The sequence below is a fragment of the Cryptomeria japonica genome, chromosome 2, assembly GCF_030272615.1.
Source record: "Cryptomeria japonica chromosome 2, Sugi_1.0, whole genome shotgun sequence".
Taxonomy (NCBI): Eukaryota; Viridiplantae; Streptophyta; class Pinopsida; order Cupressales; family Cupressaceae; genus Cryptomeria; species Cryptomeria japonica.
Genome location: NC_081406.1, coordinates 485,560,066 through 485,585,853, shown reverse-complemented (window position 1 = coordinate 485,585,853; position 25,788 = coordinate 485,560,066).

Below are 25,788 nucleotides of genomic sequence, written 5' to 3'. Positions count from 1 at the left end.
GCATGACAGGACAAGTGGACTCAAGTCCTTCCTAAGATGTAGGGATGTTGGAGAAAATATAGAAGAAGGTTAAGAAATATGTGTACACAATATTTCATTTATTATGGAAGTTGAAGATAAGTGACTAATAAATGTTTTATTTGTTTTAATTTTGTTGAATTAATTTAGCCACATGATGAATGAGTTGGCAAAGGAAAGATGAAGTGGAGATGGAAGGTGAGTTGGAAAAGGAGTTTAAATAATTTAAGAAATTATTTAATATTTGAGACTATAGGATAGAAAAATAATCATTAAATATTAGATATTTAATTGATTGAAGGAATAATTAAATATTAGATATTTAATTAATTTATTAGAGGAAAAGGATAAATTAATTAATTAATTAAATGTTTCAATTACATTAATGAATAGAAAGACATGAAATAAATTAAATAAATTAATCTTTTCAAATTAATTATTTAATAGAAGAATAATTTTTATTTTGAACACTTTTGACCCGAAGCTATGAATCGGTGAGGCCACAAACGGGGGACCTCATCCCCACACTTCACTTGTTTAAATCCACGAGCACAATGGCCCAATGAAGGCACAAGGCCTTGCGAGCACAATGGCCCAACAGGTATTTGAACCTTGGTGGCCGCTTCACCAACGAAGTGTTTAAACTGCAATACATGTCTGAAGACAATAGAAGAATAATTATTAAATAAATATAAAATATTTATTTAATTGCTCATAGCCATTTTTATGTGTATACATTTTGCCCCTCTTTGAAATGATGTCGAGACAATATTGTTTCAAAGATTAAATAAAGTCTCGATAATGTGCCTGATGGAGATAAAAATCATGATTGTGTGCCCCCTCGGGAGATTGATTGTGAAATTGTTGAAAATTTTGGATAAGCGATTGATCTCATGATAATTGAAAAGGTCCTTCAATTAAATTCATTTGTGAAAAATAAATAAAATTGCCCCACTTAAAAGCATTAATTACCCTTCCAAATGGTAAATATAAAATTAACCAAAGTTAATTTTAATCTCATTTGCATCCTTGTCAGCTTGTGGAGTGAAAAGAATTGTCTTGGTGAGGTGGCAAAATGGTGATCCCATTCGAGAACCATCAATTTGAGCACGTTCGATGATATCAGCGACCTCTTGACTATGGTTATCTGGTATGTGCCTTATTCCAAGCTTTCTTTCAACTTGTCGTACTAATTTCCTTGCTTTTTGACACATTTTAGGTTGTTTTTTAATTTTCTGATTTTTGACTATGCGTGTTAGCACTTTTGCTTGCTTGGTTTGCGCTTTTGCAAAGTAAATTTCCACTTTTGTTAAGTTAGCACATTTTTTTATTTGGTTATCTCTTTTGCTTGGTATGCTAGTGCTTTTGTAGAATTCACATTTTTGTTTTATGTGTTCACGCAAATGTGAAAAAGGTTAGTGCTTTTGCTGGATTTAATGCTTTTGATTTATCGGTTAGAGCATCTGTTGAAATGGTTAGTGCTTTTGAATGGTTTAGCACCTGTGTTTAATAGAATAGCGCTTTTGTTAAAAAGGCTAGCGCTTTTTCTTTAAATGAATTTGTTTGATTTTGTCCATATTAAAATTCACTTTGATGATTTGATTTAGGCATTTTGATGCGCAAATGTGATTGATAGGTATTCAATTGATATCTTGATTAATAGAAATTTTGATAATGTTGATTGATAGGATAAATGATTGATTGATTTGATTCAGTGAAAACTTTAGCGGCTAATATTCACCAATTGGCTATTTTTAAAAAAATGGTAATCAAATTTGGCTAATAATCTCAACTTTTAAGGTGACCCAAATCGCCACATTTTTACAAATTTTTATTTTAATATTATTTAAATTGCCAGAGAATTTATTTTATTAATTTCTTTAACTTAAAGATTTGCCACAATATTTGATACATGATTGGATCAGATTCGCCAATATTTTATAATTTATTGTAGAAATCCAAATTAATTCACCAATAATATATCATAATTATTAGTTACTTTAGGGGTATATCAACAATCTTTTGTTTAGAACATTAATTTAAAATATAATCTAATGACCTTCATTGTATTCCATGAGGTAAAATGTACCTACAAGATGTAATGCTCGTGGGGTTTGAAATTGCTTTTGAATTGTTGACTTCAATGAAAACCAGTGGTCTAAAAGAAATTTTTGGCCCCATAAGTATTACAAATTGTTTGTAAATTTTATCTTACAAAATAGAAAGAGGGCTATTAGATTATTTTAAGTTAATGGTAGAAACCAAATAAAGTATAGTCTAACCCTTAAAATCATTAATGATTTCAACCTTCATTCCTTTACTTTTTTATAAAACATTATTTTTAAATGAAAGGAAATGCAAAAGTAATTAATGCATACAATGATTATTTTCCAAGATTCGCCAATATTTTCTACCAAAAAAAATTGATATAAACAAATTCGCCAATAAAATTTATTTATTTTTTATAAAAAGGAAATATTCGCCAATAAATATTATTATTATTTTTAGAAAAAATTAAAAATTCGCCAAGATTTTATACATTTTTTTGAGGGGGGGTTTCTTAAAGTGATCACTGATTTGATTGATAGATTGATAGTTTAGCTCTAAGAAACCATTGCAGTTTATGATGAAGAGCATAACAGAGTTTGATTGAACTCATTGATTGGTAGAAAACCATGATTGATACTTTTGGGTTGATTTGATAGCTTGATTTGCTTCATTGAAAATATTTATCAATTGTTGATGTGATAGAGTAGCGATCTCTTTGATTTGATAGATAGATGATTGATGATTGATAGAGATCAAATTCTCTTGTTAAATAGAAGAAACTTGATGTTCTCTAGTGTCAGGAGAAATTCTCGGTCATGCACCACTTATTGCCAGAGGTTACACCGGCTGAGGTTAGACACATAGATGCCTGCGGATTATGCCATTTGTTATATATGTCTAATATTACCTATTATAGGGGATTGTTGAGTACCTTAACATAGAGATGGCATAGAGAGCATAACACTTTCCACCTACCCACTGGTGAGATTAGTGTGACACTCGAGGATGTCTACAGGATTCTCCACATCCTCGTGACTGGTGAGTTAGTCCAGTATGATTTTTAGGATCATGGAGGGACAGAGGCTTGTAGAGCCATATTTGGTGATGAGAGAATTTCTAGAGGAGAGATTTGATGGGAGGATATGATCATGTATTATGAGACTCTCCTAGTGATTCTTGCAGGTTTGATTGGGGGATTTATTTGTCCAGACAGGAGATCTTGAGGTTTTGATGTTGGTTGGGGTGAGATTCTTTAGAGCACGATGCAACATCAAACTCGATATGCATGGGGTATTTTCATGCTTTCTCATTTGTATCATGGTCATCATCAGGTTGTTTTCTATGATAGTGCTAGTGTAAGGCCCTCCCCAACCAAGCTTTGATTAACTTAGTTGACCATGTTTGACCCTACTAATAAATGCTATAATTCAATAGGATGGGATATGTTAGACAGATAGATTGGTGAGAAAAGTAATTGAACTAGGTTACAGAATCATTTCACCTTGAGGTGTACATTTTTATGCATTATGGATTTAGAACTTATAAGATTCCAGGATTTGGATAACATTGATGTATGTTGATGCTTCATTTATATGCGTTATGATATAGAACTCTATATGATTCCAGAATAGGATTAGTTTGAGGTGATATATGTCATTATTGGATTTGCAGGACTTCACTATGATGATAGAAATAGGATGTATGTTTTATGTATGGATTTAAAATTATGAGGATTATGATAACTGCGTATCTAGATTTATTTGGATGTAAGATGTATTGATTGGTTTAAATGTATATGGTATGCAGAGTGTTTGACGTGTATTCGTATTCATGTGTTTAAATGTTATATGAGGTTATTTGGAAGTACTAATGTGTAGTTGAGATGTGCAAGAAAATTATCCATGTGACCATGGAAATATTATGGAGAACCAAACCTAGACCTATGTACGTTCGTAAAACCAGGGTTTGTCTATTTGGAGAGACAACACCCCGTTTGTATAGTATTTTATTTGTAAAAGTGGATGTTTAATGTGTCTTAGATTGAATTTATTTATTTGTGTAAATCCAACAAGAGACAAGATTTCATGTATAATTTTGTAAAAGTATTTTTATTGTGTCACTTGATACATGTGTTGATTTATGTTTTGGTTTTTTTTTAAATTGTCTCTTGTAGGGAGTTGTTCAACCATAGATTTTTCAATTAATTTAATGTGTTTCCATAATTTCCATGGGAAGAGAATCTTTGGGGTGGTCAACTTAAGTTTGACCCGAAAATTAACTTCAGAGGGGTTTAAAAGGGGTTAAATGGACACCTAGGGGTAGTTTAAGAGTGTTTCCTAAAGCCCATAAGGTATACCTAAGGGTCAGGAGTAATTTTAGGTATGTTTCAACTCCCATGTGACCATTTAGACACCCTAAAAAGTGGGTTTCCTAAGTTGAGCAAAAATTGAAAATTAGAAGGCATCACCTTAGTTGTTAACTTTCCTTTTTGATGAGAGATCCTTTTGGATCTTTTTCTGACTTTTCCTTTTTCAATTTTAGAAACCTATGATAACTCTCACTGAGGTCTTTTTAGGCAAGAATGAGAGATTTTGCAGGTAATCACCCACTCTCCATTTTTGGAGACAAGAATTTTTGAAAGAAAAGATAGATTTGGTTTAAGGAATTTGGCTAAGCGTAGAGAAGCAAGGGATTGTGGATTTGGGCTGCTCATCCTCAACTTATCTATCATACCTTTGGGTAGTTGAAGGTTGGTTAAAATTCTCTTTGTTATGTTTTTATATTGCATGTTATGTTGAAAAGAATTGCATGTGTGAGAAGGCTTGTTTCTTGTATTTTTCCCTCATGAAAATTTATTTTGTGTTCTACATTCTACTCTTGCGTATATCCTATGTTTTGGGAGTAACCAAGACCTCCTACTCTTGGGAGAGAGGATGGTCTTGTGGGTGGTAGAAGTTTGATAGCCCTCGAGTGAGAGGCTCTCGTTATGAGAGTGATCTCAAGGAATTCCTACATTACCCTTGCTGCATGGCTTGTTTATGCATTTGGGGGTCATAAGGAGGGAAATAAGGCATGAATGCATTGGGGGGCATAAGGTTGTGGGGTTGTTACACTAGTACATTCGGGTCAAAATTTTGATGGCAAATCGTCGAAATTCTGACAAAATTTCGTCGCACTAACAACAACAAAAAGTCATCGAAAACTTTTTGTCAGAAATTCCAACTATCCTTGTGGTCATCGCAATTCCGACATCACCTCCAACCTTTCCCATGGCCGCCATGGATGCTCATACCTAGAAAGAATACCGTCGTGATCTCGGCCTATCGTCAGAATTCTGACTCCACAAGGTAAAATTTTGATAGAGGAGTGTCATCAGATGCACAACATCCTCGTTGGAACTCTACTGGAGGACTTCATACCAATGAAAACCTTCATCGGTACCCTCTACTTCACCCAAAATAACAAGGACATTAAGGAAGAAACAACATGCAGTAAGGGGACCACCAAAGAAACTAACTCCTAAGAAGAAACAGAAACCGGTCACCCCTTCATTGGATGATTTACTAAATGAAATAATTGATGATGGCAATATGGCTAATGTGAGTAAACTGTATAACACATTCAATGATTCAGACAAGGAAAGCATTGAGAACAATATTCTCTTATACTTGGACATATATAAGAAAGTTTTAATTAAAGTAGCTGATGATCTACCCAATGATCTATATAGAAGATTGGATGCAAAAAGGATAGCAGTAATGGAATTGGATAAGAAACTAAAAGTTGAAAAACTTCTAGCTGTACATCCTATGAAGTCAAAAGAGGAAATTGATGAACTAATCTCAGAGGCTAACCAATCTTTTTTTGCTAGTGGTCACCAGAAAGTAAGTTTAATGGCAAATAGAGTAAATGAGATTGTAGAGGAGACTACTAATAAATGGGATATCATTTTTTTGGAAAAAGAAAAACAAGAGGAAATGAACAGGCCAAAGAAAACATTCAAAGTGTATCAGAAGGATAAGGACAAGGGGAAAAGTAAAGTTGGTGGAATACCAAACATCAAGATAACTGACAATTTACCACCACCTTTGGATACAACACTGACACATACTGATGATACACCAGTTACTGACACTAAAGGTGTCACACATGATGACACTAATCCTGAATCTAAAATATGATTCACCATGAATGTGGATACTCAGGAAGTGAATATTGTTGTGGATAAGGAAACTACAAAGGTTAAGGATGATAATGTTGACAGTGGCAACATTGCTGAGAAACCGGTAGAGACTGTTGAGGTTGAGATCCTAATAGATAAATCATTACAAACAGAGCAATCATTAGACACTGGGAAGAATACTAAAGGTATAGATGTTGGCACAGGGCCACTGAAGACTGAGATATCAATAGTTGAGCATATAGAGAAACCTACAGAGGTAGAGGTACATACTGAGGTAGAGAAACCGACAATCACTGAGAAACCTAAACAATCAGACAAACCTTTACTGGTTGAAATGCAAACTTAGACTGATCCACTGGAGGTAAACACAAGCAAAATGGTTACTAATGATGGAAACACTGAGGTAATAAAGGCAATTGGTCAGACATTCGACACATCATCAAGTGAATTCAGACCTACTAATGTAACAAAGGTACTCTTGGATTCAATTAAGAAAATAATGGATTGCAATGATTTGTCTTACAAAGCAATTGATGACACCATACCAAATCTTAAATTGATGCACCGAAATGTAACATAGATCATGTTAAGGATTCTTTAGGTAAATTGGACACATTGTCCAAATTTATTGCTAACAATGTAATAACAGTTGATAAAGTGAATGAGGATACAATAAAGGACAGAGTTGAAAAGGAGAACAAATTATTTGATGACACCATAAAGAAGTGCACAGAAAACATGAATACATTATTACCGACACTAAACTCTACAATTTTGGAATACAAAGAGTTGTATAGAGAAACATGCAAACCACACATTCTGACAGAGGATATAGACAAGGAAATCAGTAAAATTTAGAAAGAAATTGAAGACATAACTAATAACATAATTGGCTCATCCAGCCACATATCAGTTTTTGAGCAAGAAATGGCAAGCTTTGAAGAAAAATTGAAAACTTGAGAAAGAAAAGGCAAGGATTAGGGCTAATACCAGAGAACTGAAAAATATACTTGGTCCAAAACTGGACAATCTTATATCTCAAAGAATGGAAATATCCAAGGCATTACTTCAAGGAGAATGATCACTGGAAGAGCACATGCATCATCTCACCAACACGATCCAACAAACTGAGGCAACCCTGACCGACAACAAAAGATTCATGCAGAGTCTAAATTTGGTTTTGGCAGATATATTCCAGATTGTAACCAACCGGTTACAAACTTTGAGGTGACATTTTTACACTCATTTGACTATTTTTGACAACCTTTGTCATTGATGTCAAAGGGGGATTAGTGGAGAGAGAAAAAATATTATTCAGAGGAGATCATTTGCTCAGGGGGAGCACATATTTTTGGAAACTTTTTGGACTTCACTTTTTGGAAACAGTTTTTGGATTTTTCTCACAAGTGATGCCATCAATTCCAAAGGGGGAGATTGTTGGCATTCTACACTCTTATGAGAATAGTTTATGTTGTCATTGATGGCAACCAACTAGCAACCAACTGGTATTCATCTGGTAAGCCACCAACAGGCACTTCACTGGCATCGGCAATAGACTTCTACATACACCGGCAAGCACTTCACTGACAGTAGCAACAATGCATACCGACACTTCAACCGACAAGGAATAAACTTTTGTTTATTGTATTTTATTGTAATTATATTTTGTAAAGCCAACATGGCATATTGTAAAAGACTCATATATATGTATGAGATCTTATAGGTCATTTTGAGTAGTAGAGTATGGAGAGAATATATGGATAATATTTTTGTATAAGGTGATATAGTTGACAGTGAAGTTTTTGGTAATAAACTAAGCTTAAACCGGTACTGAACCTGGCATAGTTGATTCTGATTTGAAGCAGTACATTGTATTGGATTTCATAATCAACTTTTTGTAGGTCCCAGAGACAACTGAGAGGGGGGGGGGTGTGAACCAGTTGTCAAATAAATTCAAACCAAAAATTTATTAACCAACTTAATGCTTAATACCGGTAAATCAGTTAAGTATGCCGGTAGACAATGTTAACAGAAAATTGTTGTACTGGTAAGAATTAATGCATGAAACATAAGCACAAATTCATCCACAACACATGACACCAATATTTGTACGTGGAAACCCTGTAAGGGGAAAAACCACGGTGGGAAACCTTACCCACAATCAGATGATACTACTGCAGATAGTAAGTGTACAAAGAGGGATCTGCACATGCAGAAAGGCCATCAGCCTAGATCTCACTGCTCAATCACAAATGGGAGTCACACTGACTATAGTTGGATGGTTAAATCCAATAAGAATGTACTGCATAAAATAGCATCTTCATATGTTGGATTCAGTACCGGTGTAGTACTGATATGCTTCTACAAAAACCTAACTTCACCTTCAAATGATGTCTTCATGTATATCCCTGCTTGATCTCGCATATACCCTTCCTTATATCTTTTTCGCATTCCACACTTGATCTTACAAATAAGATCTTACATTTATATCATACCCTAAGACCAATTTTAGTAGGTTGGCTCTACAAGATATTACAATAAAAACATTTTACAAATAATACAATATCTGATGCAATAACCGATTGAACATGTTAGCTTAATGCATTTACAACAATAATAAATCATCTCCATAGTGTGCCATGCTGATCTGGAAAAGATAAACCTATCGGTGTAACCCTAGATAACCTGGACCTATTTGCCGGTAAAAGCAAATATGCAAATAAGAATATACCAATGATTATTACTTCAAAATAAAGTGTCCACATGATGTCTTCGACATTACCAAGTGTCTTCCATGTCAATGTAGGTATCGGTGAACATTATATCCTATCGGTTAACCATATACCGGTAACTGTTGCACAGTTTACTATTTGCTGGTGAATGTTGCTGGATCTCCAAAGTAGGCGTATTTAGTAGGTGTTGACATCAATGACAAAACCATACCAAAATACCAACAATCTCCCCCTTTGGCATTGATGGCAACACAAGATGGAAAAACCATCAAAGTGCCAAAACAGAAATGCCAAGTACAAAAACCAACAATCTCCATTTCTCCCCCTGGGAGTAATATGTGTTTATACCAATCTCTCATACCAATCTCTCCTCAAAAAGATAATGCATTTTTCCATACATCTCTCCCTAATGTTTTTCCATATATCTCTCCCCCTTTGACATCAAATGCCAAAGTCACAAAAAAAAGGTCAAGTTCATACAAAATACCAACTAATTCAATATACCAACTACTCCCCCTGAGAAGTAGCTTCCTCATCAAATACTGGAATAAAAGATTTGTCCATTTAATTCTATCGGTTGATGACAACCATCAACTATCTAAGTCTCTACCGGTGGAGGTAAGACTCCAAGTTGATCTCTGAGATACTCAAAAGTTTCCTTAGGCAAAGGTTTTGTAAAAATATCTGCAAGCTGTTCTTTAGTATTCACATAAACCAGTTTTATCTCCTTTTCTTCAACTTTTTCCCTTAGAAAATTCAGTTTGATAGAAACATGTTTTGTTTTAGAATGTAATACTGGATTCTTAGATATATCAATTGTTGCAGTGTTATCACAATATATAGTAATAGGTTCCTTGCATTTTACCTTTATGTCTTTCAACATTTGCTTAAGCCAAAGTACCTGTGTACAGTTTGTTGTTGCTGCAACATATTCTGATTCTACTGTTGATAAAGATGTACAACTTTGTTTCTTACTTAACCAAGAAACTAATCTCTTTCCAAGAAAGAATGTTCCTCCAGTGGTGTTTTTTCTATCATCCACATCTCCTTCCCAATTTGCATTTGTGTATGCATATAAATCAAAATTTTCATCTTTAGGATACCATAATCCAAGATTTTCTATCCCTTGTAAGTACTGGAAAATCCTTTTTACAACTGATTCATGATTTTCCCTAGGATTACTCTAAAATCTAGAAACTATACATACTGCATTCATAATATCAGGTCTGGTTTGTGTCAAATACAGTAAACCTCCTATCATAGATTTGTATCTAGTTGGATTGACAGGTGTAGATTCATCCCTTTGAGATAATTTGTCATTTGTAGTCATAGGTGTGCTTACCAGTTTAGAGTTCTCCATCCCAAATTTATTAAGTAGGTCTTTCAAGTACTTAGATTGACTCAAAAATATGCCTTTATCAGTCTATAAAATCTACAATCCTAAAAAGAATTTTATTTCTCCTATCATAGACATTTCAAATTCATGCTACATTTCAAGAGAAAATTCTTTGCATAATCCATCTTCTCCTCCAAAGATTATATCATCAACAAATACTTCCATAATCAAGATGTCATCATTAGTTACTTTGTAATATAAATTGCTATCTGCATTTCCTTTAGTAAAACCAATCTTTAAAAGATACTTATCCAATCTTGCATACCAAGCTCTTGGAGCTTGTTTTAATCCATATAGAGCTTTTCTTAATCTGCAAACCATATCATTGTCATCTGTCAAGGAAAATCCATCAGGTTGTTCAATATAGACTTCCTCTTCAAGATCTCCATTCAAAAATGCACATTTAATATCCATTTGATAAACTTTGTAATCCTTGTGAACTGCAAAGGCCAAGAATAATCTAACTGCCTCAATTCTGGGTACCGGTGCAAAGGTTTCATTGTAATCAACTCCTTCTTTCTGAGAATATCCCTTACACACTAGTCTTGCTTTATTTCTGACAACCTTACCATCTTCATTGAGTTTGTTTCTAAATACCCATTTGGTTCCAATTACATTTTTATTTTTAGGTCGGGGAACTAATGTCCAAGTATTATTTTTCTCAATTTGTCCTAATTCTTCTTCCATAGCTTTAATCCAAAATTTATCTTCACATGCCTCATTGATAGATAATGGTTCAATTTGAGAAATAAGACATACCTCTTCATTTGCCAATCTTCCTCTTGTCATGACTCCTTTAAATTTGCTTCCAATTATCTGATCTTTGGAATGATTCAGTCTTACATACTGGGGTGTCTTAGTCTGTTGTTGATCTTCAATTAATGTGGAATCTTCTGATGATACTGGAGTAACTAGATCATCATTCTATACCGGTGGATTTATTGTCGGTTCATTTGTCATAATTTCTGTTACCGGTTTAGAGTCTATATACCTTGAAGTTCCTCTGAATTGTTCATCAATCTTTACATTTGTACTCTCAACAATTTTTTGTAATCTTTTATTAAAACATCTATATGTTTTACTCTTAGATGAATAACCAAGAAATATTCCTTCATCACTTCTAGGATCAAACTTGCCAATATACTCATCTCTTCTAATATAACATTTACTTCCAAAGATTCTGAAATACTTAAGAGTAGGAGTATTACCAAACCATAGTTCATGAGGGGTCTTACCAGTTTCACCTTTGATGTGAACTTTGTTGAATGTATAGATAGCAGTGCTTACTGCCTCTCTCCAGTACACGTGGTAGATTTTCTTCTGATAACATACTTCTTGTTGCATCCAAAATAGTTCTATTTTTCCTTTCAACAACTCCATTCTGTTGTGGTGTCCGAGGTGCTGATAATTGTATTTTGATTCCATTTACTTCACAGAATGTATTAAAATCTCTAGATGTGAATTCTCCTCCTTGATCTGATCTTAAACATTTAATTTTCTTACCGGTTTCATTTTCAACCATTGCTTTGAATAGCTTGAACTTCCCAAGTGCTTCTGATTTTTCTTGAGAAAAGTAACCCAACACATTCTAGAATAATCATCAATAATTAGCATGAAATATCTATCACCTTGTAAGCTTTTAGTTCTAGCTGGACCACATAAATTAGTGTGAATTAAATCAAGGGCATTATTGGATTTTTCTAGAATACTTTTGAAACTAGCTCTAACTTGTTTTCCAAATTGACATTCCTTGCAAATTGTATTCTGAGGTTTCACAATTTTAGGTAGATCTCTAACTGCCTTAGAAGTACTGATTTTTACCATGCAATCAAAATTTACATGACATAGTCTTTTATGCCATAGCCAACTTTCATCTATATGTGCAATTAAGCGTGCCTTTTCATTGTTATTCAAATGAAAGATATTACCTCTAGTCTGATTACCGGTTGCAATTTCCAAACCAGTTCTATTCATGATTTTTCATTTTCCATTTTTAAATTGTAACTGAAAACCTTTCTCAACTAATTGACCAACACTTAAAAGATTATGTTTTAATCCTTCAACATAGTAGACATTGTCAGTGTCATGTTTACCATCAAGAGATATTGAACCCTTACCTTTGATTGAACAGGCTTTGTCATCTCCGAATCTTACTAAACCTCCATTATATTTTTGAAAGTTTAAGAATTTACCTTTGTCTCCAGTCATGTGATGTGAGCATCCTGAGTCAATAATCCATTCATCCTTTGATTCAACTTTAGCTGCTAGGGCTTGTTCTACCGGTTGAGCAATAGGTACCGGTTGATCTTCCATTATAGCAACAAAGACCCATCCATTGTCTGCTGGATCCTCATCAGAATCATCAGTCACACCTTCATCAGTAATGTAACAAGATTTATCTTTGTTTTTCTTAAATCTGTATCTCTGATATTCAGGATTAGGTTTGTATGTCCTTATAGCTTCTTCTCTTAGTCTAGCATGTCTATCAGGACATCTTGAAGCCATATGACCAATCTTATTGCAGTTGAAACATTTAAAGGGTGCTTTACCTTCATACTTACTTCCAATTGGACCTTTTGGCATTTTTCTTGCAAATAGTACTTCAAGTTCTTCAAGCTCTTCATTCTCCTTCCTAGTTTCTTCAAGTTCTCTTGCATAAAAGGCTCTCTAGTCTGATTTGTCAAAGGATGGAGCAGATGATGTTGATGCTTTGAAGGCCAAATCAGTTTTTATAGTAGCAACAGGACCAAATTCCTCAATTTCAAAAGCTGAAAGTTTTCCAATCAGTGTATCCCTAGTTACTGATGTATTAGGCATTGTTCTCAACTCATTTATAGTAGTAACCTTCATTTTATATGCCAATGGCAAACCTCTTAAGATTTTTGAAACAATCTCATCTTCACTCAAGGTTCCTCCACAACATTTGATACCCAAAACAATTTCATTTACTCTTTCCATAAAAGCAGAAATCCTTTCATCTTCTTCCATTTTTAGATGTTCATACTTGACTCGGAAGCTTTCAAGTTTTACAATTTTGACTGTGGAATCCCCTTCATTCAGTGTTTCCAAATGATCCTAGATAGCTTTTGTAGTGGACCTATCTGATAATCCCATGATTTGTTGATCTGATAATGCACTCAAAAGTTCTTCTCTTGCTTTGCAATCATTTTCTTTATCTTTAGCTAAAGTAATGGGAGCAGTCTGACCAGCTACATCAACAGTATAACCATTCTTAGTAACTTCCCAGATGTCTTTACCAATGCAATTCAAATGTGTCTCCATTTTGATTTTCCATATCCCATAGTTGGTTCCATCAAGTTTAGGACTATCCTTTCTGAAATAATTAGTAGACATTGGATCTCCTCAAGTTGTTAAACTTCTGCAAAAAGAGGACTAGGCTCTAATACCAATTGTAGGTCCCAGAGACAAATAAGAGGGGGGGGGGTGAATCAGTTGTCAAATAAATTCAAACCAAAAACTTATTAACCAACTTAATGCTTAATACCGGTAAATCAGTTAAGTATGCCGGTAGACAATGTTAACAGAAAATTGTTGTACCGGTAAGAATTAATGCATGAAACATAAGCACAAATTCATCCACAACACATGACACCAATATTTGTACATGGAAACCCTGTAAGGGGAAAAACCATGGTGGGAAACCTTACCCACAGTCAGATGATACTACTACAGATAGTAAGTGTACAAAGAGGGATCTGCACATGCAGAAAGGCCATCAGCCTAGATCTCACTGCTCAATCACAAATGGGAGTCACACTGACTATAGTTGGATGGTTAAATCCAATAAGAATGTACTGCATAAAATAGCATCTTCATATGTTGGATTCAGTACCGGTGTAGTGCTGATATGCTTCTACAAAAACCTAACTTCACCTTCAAATGATGTCTTCGTGTATATCCCTGCTTGATCTCGCATATACCCTTCCTTAAATCTTTTTCGCATTCCACACTTGATCTTACAAATAAGATCTTACATTTATATCATACCCTAAGACCAATTTTAGTAGGTTGGTTGTACAAGATATTACAATAAAAACATTTTACAAACAATACAATATCTGATGCAATAACCGATTGAACATGTCGGCTTAATGCATTTACAACAATAATAAATCATCTCCATAGCGTGCCATGCTGATCTGGAAAAGATAAACCTACCGGTATAACCCTAGATAACCTGGACCTATTTGCCGGTAAAAGCAAATATGCAAATAAGAATATACCAATGATTATTACTTCAAAATAAAGTGTCCACATGATGTCTTTGACATTACCAAGTGTCTTCCATGTCAATGCAAGTACCGGTGAACATTATATCTTGTCGGTTAACCATATACCGGTAACTGTTGCACAGTTTACTGTTTGCCGATGAATGTTGCTGGATCTCCAAAGTAGGTGTATTTAGTAGGTGTTGACATCAATGACAAAACCATACCAAAATACCAACACTTTTTTAGTTAGTGTGACTCTTATTAAGCAATGAGCTCTAGGCAGTTGGTCTTCCTGCATGGGCAGGCCCCTCATTGTAAGTAATATTTATTCATTGGCCAGTGAGTGAATATTGTGGGTCACAAATCCCACCGAGGTTTTTCCCACATCGGGTTTCCTCATTAAAAATCTTGTGTTATGGTGTATTTTCTATGCTGTCTCTATTGTTCTTATTTACTGAATTAATTCTTATTTACCAATACACTATTTTGGGATGCAAAGTACTTAATAAGTTTAAATCTTCTGTTAACCGGTTAGACACTGATTCACCCCCCCTCTCAATGTCTTTGGGACTATCATTGATTCTAACATAGGAGCATTGGACTGGATGGGGGTTGCAGGAGAGGCATTGATTTTGGTCAGATTTAGCTAGATCGTAGGGTTATTGCAGCTCATGGTGGAGAGGAGGAGGATTTAGAGGATCATGTTCCTCTCATTAGACGATGGGTTTTGAGAGCTACTTGGGATGAGATTCTAGCAGGTGGATAGGGAGATGGAGATGAGGGGATTTAGGGTCATGTTCCTCCATACGATGTGCTAGAGCAGGATACCTTGGAGAGTCTCAAAACATAGATAGATCATATTAGAGCATAGGTGCAGACACTCATGATAGAGAGAGACATGGCGGTTAGGAGACATCAGGATACTCAAGGTCTTTTTGATCACATTCAGTAGGTTGGATCTAGCACTCTCTTGGCTAATACCGTTAGAGCACTATTTCAAGTTGGGAAGGAGACAACACATTGGCGATGATTATAGGAGGATTTAGTTGTAGAAAGCCAGAGGGTAGGTAGCTATCATACCTCTATGAGGATGGATACTAGCAGTGGTGGAGTCATGGGAACTCCTTAGAGGAGTGGTGATCATGTGGGATAGACATCTAAAGGATCTTCTCACCCATAGCCATAGAGGCAGACAAAGTCAGGTGGTAGTGGCACAAGACATCCTAGCCTTGATTTATTTTGATGAGGCACTTGTATTTTTTATCTGACATCATTGTATACTTGAAATTTTTATTTTTTTATGATGATCTATATGTTAGATGCAATGACAGTCCCAAAGACACTGAGAGGGGGGGTGAATCAGTGTCTAACTAGTTAATGAAATATTTAAACATATTTATAACTTTGCAACCCAAATCAATGTACCGATAAACAAGAAATAATGTAGTTAAGAGAAATAATAGAGATAGCATAAATACACACCATAACACAAAATATTTTGGCAAGGAAACCCGGTGTGGGAAAAATCTCGGTGGGATTTGTGACCCACAATATTTACTCACTGGCCAATATGAATAAATATTACTTACAACATGGGCTTGCACATGCAGGGAGGCCAACAACCTAGAGCTCACTTCTCAAAGGAAGAGTCTCACTGATTACAAAATGGATAATGAAATCCAATAAAATGTACTACTCAAAATAGCATCTCTAATGTCTGGTTCAGTACCAGTTTAAGCTTAGTCAGATACCTTAACCAAAATCCTTTCGCTATCTTTACATAATATCCTTCTATTCCATGCTATTACAGAAATGTCCTATGAGTGTATCAAAATGATCTATAAGATCTCATACATATATGAGTCTTTACAATACATCATTTCAGCTTACAAATAATTAATTACATTTACAATACAAATAAAAATTTATCTCATGTCGGCCTGAGAATCAGTATACTTCATTGCCGGTGTAATTTGGATGTCGGTGAATGTGCTTGTCGGTGTCGATGCCTGCCGGTGTATGATGTCTATGATGACGGTGCCCGTGTAGAAACCTGTTACCGATTGGTTGCCATCAATGACAACATCAACCATATTCTCATAGAGTGTAGAATGCCAACAATATCCCCCTTTGGCATTGATGGCAACACTCATGAGAAAAATCCAAAACTGTTATCCAAAATCTAATCCCAAAAAGAGTGTGCTCCCCCTGAGCAAGTAATCTCCTCTGCACATTATTTTTCTCCATACTACTCCCCCTTTGACATCAATGGAAAAGGATGTCAAAAAGAGTCAAAGAATACAAAAATGCTACCTCATAGCCTATAATCGATTCTGTATAAGTTGAAAAATGTTTTCTGAAATTAGATTTAGTCTCTGCATGAATTTGTTATTGTCAGAAAGAATGGTTTCTATTTGTTGGATCATGTCGATCAGATAGTGCATCTTCTTCTCTGGTGATCGTTCTCCTTGAATTGATGCCTTTGATATTTCAACCCATTGAGTGATAAGACTGTCCAATCTTGGACCAAGTTTTCTTTTTAGTTCGAGGGCTTTCAACCTTATCCTTGCTTTCTCTTTCTCAAGTTTCTCCAACTTTTCCTCAAAAACTGTCATTTCCTGCTCAAAAAATGAGATAAGTCCCAAAGAACCTATCATATTATCTGCAATATCATCTATTTCCATCTGTGTCTTCTTAATTTCCTAATCAATATCTTCAGTTAGGTGGTGAGGCTTGCAAACTTCTCTATACAACTCCTTATATTCCAAAATTGTTGAGTTAAGTACCGGTAATAGTGAATCCATGTGCTTAGTACAGTCTTTGATGGTTTTCTCAAAGAATTTACCTTTCTCTTTATCTACTCTTTCCTTTAAGATTTTCTCATTCGCCTTATCTATTGTTAGAACATTTTCAGCAATAAATTTGGATAATGTGTCCAATTTACTTAATGAATCCTCAATGTGATCTATCTTATAGGTTGGTGCAATCATCTTCAAGATAGGTAATGTGTCATCAATAGCCTTAAATTCTAAGGCATGGAAATCTGTTATCCTCTTAATAGAATCCAATAGAACATCTGTTACATTAGTGGGTCTAAATTCTCCTACAGATGTGCTTGGTTTTGCATTGGATTTCCTTTCAACAGATACTTGCCCAATTGCTCTAACCATTTCTTCCTTATTTCCATCAATTGCCTCCTCTTTATTTACATTTTCAACTGGTTTCTTTGTCTATGTAATTACCTTAGCATCTTTTGGTTTTTCAGTCTATATAAGTACCTCTTCAATTATCGGTTTCTCTAACTCTAGTTTCTCAGTGTTAGTTACCTTATCCTCTGTCAGTTTCTCAATCTTCGGTTGCTTAGCTTGTACCGGTATCTCAGTGTTCTGAGAGTCAATAGTGTGTGCCGATGACTCAGAGATCTCACTGATCTTAACATCATCTGTCTTAACCTCTATAGTCTCTTTATCCACAATAATGTTAATATCTTGTGTATCTAATTAATGGTGAAAAGAATTTCAGAATCAAGTTTAGTGTCATCATGAGTTACTTCTTCAGTTGCCTTATCCGATTGATTGTCTGTATGTACCGGTGTATCAGAAGTTATTGGTGGAGGAATGTTATATGTGACCTTTATAACAGGTATACTACCAATTTTTCTTTTACCTTTGTCCTTCTGGTATACCTTAGCAAAAGATTTGTCCATTTTATGTCTCTCCCTTTCCTCTTTCTTTTCTTTTTCCACAAAAAATATGTCCCATTTGTCTGTAGTTTCATCAACAATTTCTTTCTCTACTAGCCATTAGGCTAACCTGTCGATGTTCACTCACAAAAATTGACCGGTTTGCTTCAGAAATTCATTCATCAATTTCCTCTTTAGAATTTATAGGGTGCACTGCCAATAATGCTTCAACTTTTAACTTTTTATCTAATTCCATTACTGACATTCTTTTAGCTTCTAATCTTAAATACAAGTCATTCAATAGATCATCTACAATTTCAATCAAAACCTTCTTATATATGTCCAAGTGCAAAATGATACTAGCCTCTATAGTGTCCTTGTCAGAATCTTTGAATGAATGATATAATTTATTTACATTGCAAAGATTTCCATCTTGTGTTATCTCATTTACCAGTTCCTCTAGTGTAAGGGAATTCGGTGTCTTAGGTTGTTTCTTCTTTGGTGTGAGCTTTTTCTTAGGCTCCCTTACAACCTATTGCTTCTTCCTTAATGTCCTAGTCCTTTTGGGAGAAGGAGAAGGTATCGGTGAGGGTTTCCTCTTCTTCCTCTCTACTCTCTTGAACTTAGCTACTTTTCCATTATCTGTATCCGAAGAAGTGACAACCGGTGAAACATGAGCTTCTGGTTTTAGTCCTTCCAGTTCACTAGTAGATATACCACTTAAGTTCATTACATTTTCCTTAACCTCCTTAGCCATCTTGGATGCATCTCTGATAAACTTTTATCTTCTTTTCCTTTTCTTCTGCATTGAGACAACACTCTCAATGGTCTCAACATTACCAAAAATTTCTTTAGATGGTTCCTTAGGTGCATCAAGGAGTGTCTTAGCATATGCTTCAATAATATTCAGGTCAACTTCATATCCCATTTCTACTATTCAAATAGTTCTAGGAGTAACAACTTCCATCCATGTTTCATCTTGCTTGACTATAAAGAAAATTTTCTTATCATAATTATCTACTATGCTTTATGGTATCCTTTCTCTAGCTTTCATCTTAGTTTGGAAGTTTTTGAAGTAGTTTGCTATAATGTTGTCACTGTTAGAGCCCATACCAGTGATAGCTTCAATGATTTTTCTGCCTATCAGGATGTCATATCCAAAGTCCTTATGACCAATGTCTGGTATCTCTTTGGTGACATAAGGCATTAAACACACAAGTAGGTTGCCAAAATAGAATGTCCCCTTCTTGTCACCCTTAATCTTCTTCAAGTTATCAATCAGTTCATCCTTAAGCCATTGACAAATGTCAATCCTAGCATTGTTTTTGACCATCTCATATGCACTATGAATACATAAGCTGGAAACAAAGTTTAGTCTATTTGTATGAGTTACTCTATAGCCAAGTACCATACTCACATATCTCACATTTGCATCAATAATGTCATTAACCCTAAGAGATCTGTTGTTAGATGTAGCTCTAATTAAATCCATAACTCCCTTGTTAGGTATCTTGTTTTGTCAGGCCTACTACCGGTTGAGGGTAAACCAGTAACTACCTTGATTGCTTCCTTTGAGATTTTAAAAATAGAGTCAAGCCACATAAACTCTCCATAAACTCTACTTAGAACAAGATGAACTACCTCCTTCAGAAATTCAGGTATGTTCAATATTTCAACAAATCCTAAGTCTTCAACTATCTTATCCTCCGGTTTAACCAAACCTTGCTCATCAGTAATAACATCATTGTACATGTTTTACAAATCATGAGTCCCTAAATTTTCTATGTTGTAGTGAATGTAGATTCTAGGGTCTTCGGCAAAAGCGACTCCCTTCAGAATTTTTGAAAAAGCTCTGATAGAATCACCTTTCTTGGCAATTTCAGGGATGATCTTAAACATGGGCCTAGGGTGCTTAATGTTTTCTACCACAACAGGGTTTGCAATAAACTCAGGTGCAGAAGATGAAGATGCCATTTCAAAAGATAAATACCTCTTGCTTGAAATCTTGAATGCCTAAAAATTCTTTGTTGCTTTGCCTTTGGATTCCTTTGCTCAATTTTGCTCTCTCTAAATGCTTGAATGCTTGGTGGATGAGAATGAGGGTTTTTTGATGCTTTATAACCAAAAAGATCTTCAAAAAACACATTAAATGGTTGTTGGTTAAGTGAAATCTTAACACATCTACCGGTAAAGAAGAAACATGTCTTCTTACCATCAGCCGAGCGTAGAATGCATGATTTTCAATTTGCTGCCATACCTCATAAGGATTATTCCTTAGTTAGATGAAGAATCTCCTACTGGTGGAGGGTTACTCTATTCTACCAGTGTAGAGACATATTCATAAACTCTTTGATCTCTTTTCTTAATCCATTGTTTTGAAAATTCTTTCTTTATTTCATTTACCTTTTCTTTTCCCTTCTCATTAGATCCTTTATTGTTCATCAGTATAGTCTTGCTTCTACAAAATTTTGCAATATGCCCAATCTTGTTACATGCATAACAAGTTACATTATTCCTCTAAATTAATTTTTCCAAAACCTTGACCGGTTTGTGTTCTGCATTGATTAAATAAATGTCCAAATCTACCACAAACATAGCATTTCACATTCATTTTGCAATTTTCTAAATTGTGACCAATTTTATTGCATTTGGAACATTGACCGGTGGGTAAGTTTATATTCTGATTATTTCTAAATCTGCACTGATTTTCTCTATGACCAAATTTGTTGCAATTGAAACATTTCTCATTAAATTTATAAGCATTAGGTTGTCTTACCGGTTTACTATGATCTTGATTATTTGCAGTCCCAAAACTTTCTCCATGTTCAAATCCGAGTCCAATTGTATCTCCATCAAGTTTTTGTCTTTTCAGCTTGTCATCAAGTCTTTCTGAACTTTTCTTGAATTTGTCTTTGTGTTCATTTGCAGTGATCAACTCATTTTCCAGAATGCCAATTTGTCTCACAAACTCTTCTTTATCATGTTGCATGTGAATCAAATCTTTTTTTAGCATATCATTCTCATGACAAAGTCTCAAATTTTCATTTCTCCATCATTAAGTCTCCTAGTCAAGTCTTCTTCATTCTTCTTTCTGTCTTCAATATCCTTACATAGCCTCATGGTTAAATCTTGCATTTCATTCCTCATGTTAGTGTTCTCTTGCCTCAACTTATCTACAATATCACTAAGAGTTTCCTTTTCATCATCATGTTTCTGCATTTGCTCATGAAGTTCCTTCCTCTTGTTTTGTGCTATAACCAAATTCTTCTGAAGTCCTTTAATGAATTCCTTAGTAGTCCTCAAATCATCTTCAAGTTTGATATTCTTTAATTTTTCTAAATAAAAATCTTCAAGAGTTCCTTCCAACTATTTTCTCAAACTCTCCATCAGTACCAGTTTCATAATCTTCCTCAAGCTGTTAGGCTTTAGCAAATAGAGGACCAAGCTCTGATACCAATTGTTAGATGCAATGACAATCCCAAAGACACTAAGAGGGGAGGGGTGAATCAGTGTCTAACCGGTTAATGAAATATTTAAACTTATTTATAACTTTGCAACCCAAATCAATGTACTGGTAACCAAGAAATAATGCAATAAAGACAAATAAAAGAGATGGCATAAAAGCACACCATAACACAAAATATTTTGGCGAGGAAACCTGGTGTGGGAAAAACCTCAGTGGGATTTGTGACCTACAATATTTACTCACTGGCCAATATGAATAAATATTACTTACAACATGGGCCTGCACATGCAGGAAGGCCAACAACCTAGAGCTCATTGCTCAAAGGAAGCGTCTCACTAACTACAAAATGGATAATTAAATCCAATACAATGTATTTCTCAAAATAGCATCTCTAATGCCTGTTTTAGTACCGGTTTAAGCTCAATCAGATACCTTAACCAAAAACCTTTCGCTGTCTTTACATAATATCCTTCTATTCCATGCTATTACAAAAATGTCCTATGTGTGTATCAAAATGATCTATAAGATCTCATACATATATGAGTCTTTACAATACATCATGTCCACTTACAAATAATTAATTACATTTACAATACAAATAAAACTTTGTCTCATGTCGGCCTGAGAGTCGGTATACTTCATCGCTAGTGTAATCTGGATGCGAATGAATGTGCCTCCCGGTGCTGGTGTATGATGTCTGTGATGTCGGTACCTGTGTAGAAACTTGTTACCAATTGGTTGCCATCAATGACAAGATCAACCATATTCTCATAGTTTATAATTCCAACACTATATGCAGGAATGGACTCTATATCATGATCTTTGGTTTATTATGCATGTTACTCTACATAATGATGATCTATATGGATTGATTATATGGATGATGTTATGATGATCTTTTCTTTTCTTTTATTTTCATGATGATGATTCTCTATATGATGCAATGATGATGAAATACAAAATTCTTTTGTTTTTTGATTTTGATGATTATGGATGCACTTTAATGGTTACTAACTTAAATGATATGCTTTACTTAAATGATGCAAATGCAGTGATCTATATGAGAATGCTTCTAATGATTCTGAAATACAAATGATTGATATGAAGTGTTTTTTATTCTTATATGTAATTCTTATAATGATTATGAATCGATGCAACTAAATGATCGTAATGGATAAAAAGAACTACAATGATAATGATCCTAATACAAATAATAATGATGATATACTACATGATTATGAAATGCACTTAATGGAATGAAAACTAATGCAATTATTGAAATGCAACTAAATAAAATGAATGATGATAATTTAAATGATTCTAAAGATGAATACACCTATAATGATCAAATGCAAAAACCAAAAATTGTTTGTCCAAGTATACTCAATCTTTATTTATGACCGTTGATCTCTGAATAAAATGATATGCTTATAATGCAGATGAATTAATGAGGTAATCTAAAAATGATCTAACTAAAATGATACTTCCATTCTTCATATGTTGTCTTGTAACAGTGCTTGATTTCATCATTGAGATTTAAAATGTTGTAAGAAAATACAAGCAACTTGACATAATGATCCAAGCTGACTTGAGTATTTCTTACATGGATTTTGATATAGCAATTTTATACAAGCAACTTGATATAATGAATCAAGTTGACCTGGGTATTTATTGCAGAATAGACAAGGATTATCCCCTTTCATGCATGACTCAGAACTTCCTCCTTGATCTTTTGCCAATCATATCCTTAGACAAGTACATACCTTAGTAAGAGATAAACCATAGATAGCAATCAAAGAAAATAATCATACCCCATCATAGTTTCTCTAGTCATGGACATCCTTGAGTTGCATAGATTACATGATTAGAAATAAAATCAAGATATAAACACTGAATCTTGTATGTCATTCACATGTTCTCATGGTCATTAACTAATATAATCATATTGATGAATGATCATTGATAATCTTTCATTACTTGCTGGTTGAATCTTTGTTTTTTGAGTTTCACGATTCAGTTGTTTATAAAAGGCCTTGATATTCGCTTCTTTGTTGCTCGTTATCTATTTCAAATCCCTAAGTGTTTTTGGTTTTTCTAAATTTACCGAATGTTTTGGATTTTCAAAGATTCAAAAGATCACCTTAGCAAAAGGAATTAGGATTTTGCTCCCAGCGGAAACAAAACTTTATTATGGATGCACGAATTGATCAAGATCCAAACCATGGTGGGATACAAATGCATATATAACTGATTCTGAGAAAATATAAGACAATGACTACAATAAGTATGTCAAAGATTCATAACTGTTGGTAAGCTATATATTTCCTACTAAATGGTTCAAAGCAATGGATGCAAAAGATGCAATGGATGAGCTAGGATAGATGGAAGAGATAAATATGATAGGATGGAGTGGATAGGTGCACAAAGCGATCTCATAGATGGAAGAACTCATGTTTTAGATAGCGCCTGTTTACCAGGTATTCACTATCTAAATTTATTGAATTTTTATTTATTTTTCTCTATTTCACTATTTTATGCTTTTTACGGATTTTCTGCTTTTCTGATTTTTACTAATTTCTTCAAGACTTTATATGCTTTTTATTGATTTTTCCAGGACTTTATATCTCATGCATAGAATTTCTTGAGATGGATGGAATTGATAGGTTCATCAAACCAATCACCTTCAGGAGTAGATAACTTGTATGCTTCTAAGCCATATGCTGCTACTATGACAAAAGGACCTAACCAATTTGGTTCAAATTTACCCTTCTTTTCTCGGTCTTGCAGATTTCTTGGATTCTCCCTTAAAACTATATCTCCAATCTAAAAAATGCATGGCTTGAATCTATGATTATAACTTCTTGCCATTCTCTATTGATATGCCTTCAAATGATCTGTTGCATTTTGATGACGTTCCTGAATCAGCTCAAGTTCTTGAAGTCTAGAGACTCATTCTTCTTCTTCTAGTATAAGACCTTTCAAGGAAACTCATAGAGAAGGTATCTCTACTTCTATTGGTAATATGGCTTCTAATCCATAGATTAAGCAATATGGAGTTTCCCTTGTTGGTGTGTGGATGCTAGTTTTGTATGCCCAAAGAGTGGGATTTAGCTAAATGTACCAGTCTTTTCTAGCTTCATTGACTATTTACTTCAAGATTTTCAAGATAGTCTTGTTTGATGCCTCAGCTTGACCATTTTCTTGTGGATAATATGGTGTATAAAACCTATTTTGGATATGGAATCGCTCACATACTTCCTTCACATCTTGATTTTTAAATGGTTGTCCATTATCAGTGATAATGGTCATAGGAACTCCATAGCGATAGATTATATTATTTAATATGAATGATGATATTTGTTTTCTTGTCACCTTTGTCAAAGGTACTACTTCAATCCATTTAGTGAAATATTCAGTAGCGGACATAATGAACTTATGTCCATTAGAGGATGAAGGATTTATCTTACCTACCAAATCAAGGCCCCATTGAGAAAATGACCATGATCCTGCCATAGGATGCAATTCTTGTGTTGGTGTGTGGATGAGATTCCCATGGATCTGGCATTGTTTGTATTTCTTGGCATATGTGATTGAATCTCTCTCCATAGTAGGCCAATAGTAACCCATACGAAGAAGTTTCTTAGCTAGAGTTAATCCATTTTAGTGTGTGCCACAAATACCTGTGTGAACTTCATTAAGAACTTTCTCAGATTCTTCTTGTTCAAGACATCTCAATAAAGTGCTATCTAGACCTCACCTATATAAGGTATCAGCAATAATAGTATAGTGGGATGATTGATGGATAAAATTTATTCTCTAGTTGCGAGATAGGTCAGGAGGAAGGATATTCTCTTTTAAGTATTGATAAGTTTGGATGTATAAGGATTGAATGGTAAGGGTTAAGATATCTTCCACTAGGAATTCCTAACGCTATTTATTCTCCTGATTCTACAAGAGAGATGCTATTGTAGCCATTGCATCTATTGCTTTATTCTCATTTCTTGGGATTTGAGTGAATGATACTTCTTCA